Source organism: Rhyacophila brunnea, unplaced genomic scaffold, assembly GCF_057557595.1.
Source record: "Rhyacophila brunnea isolate RB1 unplaced genomic scaffold, BYU_Rbru_1.0 scaffold_4, whole genome shotgun sequence".
Lineage (NCBI taxonomy): Eukaryota > Metazoa > Arthropoda > Insecta > Trichoptera > Rhyacophilidae > Rhyacophila > Rhyacophila brunnea.
Window position 1 is genome coordinate 50,144,601 of NW_028233068.1, and position 4,399 is coordinate 50,148,999.

The 4,399-nt window shown below is 35.0% G+C and overlaps 1 non-coding gene across 1 annotated transcript; it reads right to left on the minus strand.

Moving 5' to 3' along the window:
• Nucleotides 1–3,499: 3,499 nt before the first annotated feature.
• Nucleotides 3,500–3,661, minus strand: LOC147067483 (U1 spliceosomal RNA). Its single transcript, XR_015071570.1, has one exon. It is a non-coding gene; the product is annotated as a U1 spliceosomal RNA (small nuclear RNA).
• Nucleotides 3,662–4,399: the final 738 nt, after the last annotated feature.

The following is a 4,399-nucleotide window of genomic DNA, read 5'->3' on the forward strand; positions in this document are numbered from 1 at the left end:
CAAACAAAGTAGTCACAAGAGTTTTAATGAAAGTTACGCTGGGTTTAATTTAAATTTAAAAAGTTAATGAAAACACATACGTATGACTGACAAAATTAAGTGTGCACTATTTATGTTGGATCTTAACACAATGCTTGCGGGCCCTTTTAATTAATTTTGTAATTAACGTGTTAATTTGCATTTGAAAAGTAATTAGCAAAAACACAATTTTGTGCGGCCCGTAAGCTATGGGTTAATAGCCTGCCTCCACCCTTCGCCACTAGCCTCTATACTAATTATTGCTAACTCGCCACCTGGAGTCTGTCATACAATCAAGCATTTCGTTTGTTTTAGTTCATAGTTTAGAAATGTGGGTCGTGATCCGTGGTGCACTTTTTATGTATAATTAATTATACAGGGATTGGCGACGATCGAAAACGAAGGTGGGAGAATTCAATCTTTAAAATATCATTTTTTTAATATAATGTACATACTTTCACTGCCGACACAAGCCGCGCGACTGAATATTATCAATGGCAAAGCTTGGTTGCACGGGCTATATACAGAAGAAAACGAGAATGGGGAGGTTCATTGTATGACTAACATTTATACCCCGTTTACACGTGCATACATTTACTGTGCACAGTAAGAAAATGTATGGGGAAACATGTATTATCCTGCAGTTGTCAAGATTGCGTGCATAAATCAAACAAGTTTGGAAGCTTCCGAATTGTGATGATTTATTACGCGCAAGTAAGATTATTTTCGATCTGCGCTTGCGCAGTAGAGCAATAGGAGCGAACATGCCGGTAAAAAAACGAACAACTCATTTTGAGCTTAACCGATTTTCAATACGACCTGTGTGGTGTATAGAATGACAACCTCGCTCACTCTTGAAGAATGAGATTGGAGAGACAGTCAGCACTTACTTGTAAACTGTTATTCTCATGATAGTTCAAAATAAGCACGATCGCCGACAGTAATTCCATGCATGTGTACAGGCGCTATTAGTAATTTTTAATAGTTAATATGAAGTTTCATGGATATGGACATCAATCGTCATATCACTTCAAATTGCATCACACACATAGCCACATAATTTAAAATGCTAATATCATTAAACATATAAAGAATATTAGTAGGTAGGTATTCTAAGTAAAACATCTCACATTTAACTGGTCCACCAGTGTTGCCAACCGTACTATAATTATAGTATTTGTACTATAATTTTGGTCTATGTAGGATATAAAACAGGTATAGTACCAAAATACTATAATTCAATATAAAAGTACTATAATTTCGCATTTGCCATGTCGCAATCGATTCGTCTTTGAAAATTTGTAAATCTGCGGCCCGCGGCGAAATATTTTCCTTAAAAAAACGAGCCGACTATGAAAAATTGGGAACTTGCGGCCTGCGGCGAAATATTTTTCCTGAAAAAAACGAGCCGACTATGATAAACTGGGAACCTGCGGCCAGCTGTGAAATATTTACACACTACTAAATTCTCCGTTATTTTTTTTTCTGAGTTACAAAAAACCTATGCATTTTTAACAGATGACAAGGCGTACTATATTTTATTCCCAAATACTATAATTTTGGAGGCTCTGTACTATAATTCCACTTTCAAAATGCAAAATGGCAATACTGTGGTCCACCCATCCCGGGCCCCCAGATTTGAACCTGTCATCCCAGGCTTCAAGTAACTCAGCCAATGTGGCCTACCATACTATAATAATTTTGGTAGGCGTATTTTGTTTGACATAAAAGGGTATTAATTAATAAGGGCAAAATACAGGCGGACCTCGACTTACGAACGTTCGACTTTCGCACAATTCGCTATTTCGCACATTTCAAAAAAAATCGTTTTTTTTTTAAAACGTCGCGTTGGCCGTGGGGTTAAGATATCCCCTTCTCACTCGCTCACAAGCAAGTGCATTTCTTGCGTCACTTGCATCCTGCTCGTACTCGTCACTTTGCTTGTGAGCTAGCTAGGATAGGTTTAGTCTTAGACTATAGCGACAATTATTGTGCGATTATAGTGTAGATTAGAGTGCGTATTATTATTGCGCAAGACTATTGCGGTGAATCTTTTTCTTCAATCGGACGTTCGTATGATACAAACAGGTCTACTACGATATGTTCAATTTTGAAAAATAAAAATAAAATTAAGGAATACGTTCAAAATTGTGGAAATATATCTTTAAAGGTTGTTTCCAAAAGACACGGCATAGTTATGGATGAAATGGAAAAATATTTGTCATCATGGATCAACGACCAACATCAAAAAGATGTCCTTCTGAATATTTCAATTATTCAAGCGAAAGCTCTTAGTTTGCACAAAGATTGGAAGGCTAGATTAAAAGAAGATTCTAACATGATTTATCAAGTTAGTAACGATTAGTTTATATTAAATTCACTGGAGAATCGGCTGATTTTCGCGGAGAATTTATTTCCTCATTATCCAAAATTATTGAAGATGGAGAATATTCTTCTAGCCAAATATTTAATGTAGATGACACAGGTTTATTTTGGAAAAAAATGCCTAGTCGTACATTCTTATCTAAAGAAGAATCAGTTGCCCCTGGGCATAAACCTTCTAAAAACCGATTGACATTGCTTCTTGGTAGAAACTTGGCTGGTGATTTAAAATTGATGCCAATGTTAATTTATCAACCAGAAAATCCCAGGGCAGGGAAGGATAAAGAATTGCTTCCAGTAATCAAATAAAGATAAAAAAACTGGGTTTACTGCGTTAATATTAAAAGATTGGTTCACTTTACATTTCGTGCCAGCAGTTAAGCAATATTGTAAAGTTAATAATTTACCATTTAAAATAAGAAAAAGAAGAGTGGCAAACAGTTAACTCTTGATAACTTTTTAAGGGAAACATCCGCAAACCCCACTTAAACATCTTATATTCATTGATAAATACATATTTCAAAATACACACAATTTTTTTTTTTTTTTTTTACTTCCCTCTACTTTCGAACATTCAACATTCGCACACCTTTCCAGGAACCAATTATGTGCGAAAGTCGAGGTCCTCCTGTACTATATTTTGGTGTGAAGTACCTACAAAGTATAATTTTGTAATAGAAGACAATTTGGCCATCTGAAAAAAAGTCGTTGATTGTTTGAGGGGTAAAAAGGTCATCGAAATACTCAAATTGAAACTCGAAACAGATTTTCTCAAATCCCTATTATTTTTTTTTGGCCGGAAGAGAAAAAAAATAACTTAGATATATCTCAAATTCCTTTTAAACGTAGACATTTTCATGTTACTATAACTTTTGCCAACTACTGTATTTATTGGGACCGCGTGGCGGGTGTACTCGGTACATCATTAAATGAACTATGAAGTAAATTTTACTGATTAAACAGTCAAACAGAATCGTTGTTTACCATAGTAGAACAAAGATACCCTCAGCATCCTTCAATCATGACATGACGCTTTAATACATCATGCAACAACTAGTCACGTCGCAGTAGAGACACGAAGTAAATTTGCTCATAAGGTCCGGGACAGCGCGTACGCAGTCCCGACTACCAAAAATTACGCGCCCGAGTTATCCGCATTAGGGATAATCGCAAGGGTCAGCCCAACCGAAGTGCAATGGAAGAGCCTCGCCCTGGGGGAACCGCCTTTGTGATCACGGTATCCCCTACGCCAGGTAAGTATGCTTTGTCGGTAACTATCTGAGCTTCTTATTGCCCTCTTTCAACATCCCGCATGCGAATTCATAATTATAATGAACTACGACATCTAGCGGTTGAGAATAAAAGCTACTTTTATAATAATTATTTTATTTTTTAGCATAATAAAATAATATCCGGTATTTCTAGTGTACATACTATTCTAGAATTTTATTTTACGTAGGTATAAATCCATAATATTATTATTTTATTTAAGTACTTACGTATTTCTTATAGTATAAAAATAATATAAATCGACGATACTAAAGAACAGCCTAGAAAAGAACCAGTGTTTTTGTAGTGTTTGTCACCCAATTAAAATAATTATAGTTGTCTTACATATTAAATTAATTAATAAAATTAATCCTTCCCATGTACGCATGTTTACGCAACTTATAAAAAAATTAAATAATATGTAAACATGTCCGTAAAAACACAAAATACGATAGGTACATACCTAGGTATACCTACAGAGCATCTAAAAAAGTCAGACAATAAAATAAATACCTATTTCTCAAAATTCAACAGAACTGATAGGTATAAACGCATTTTTATCAATCATTTAGAGTATTTTTTTATGCTGAATTGCTATTGTATAATTTTATGATTACCTACTCCGAGCATCATACATGGCACAGTGCATTGACATTAATTTTTGCTAAGATAACCATGGATGTTGACTTGCTCGATTTGAGAGCCGTTGATGAGAATCGCTTTAAGTTCA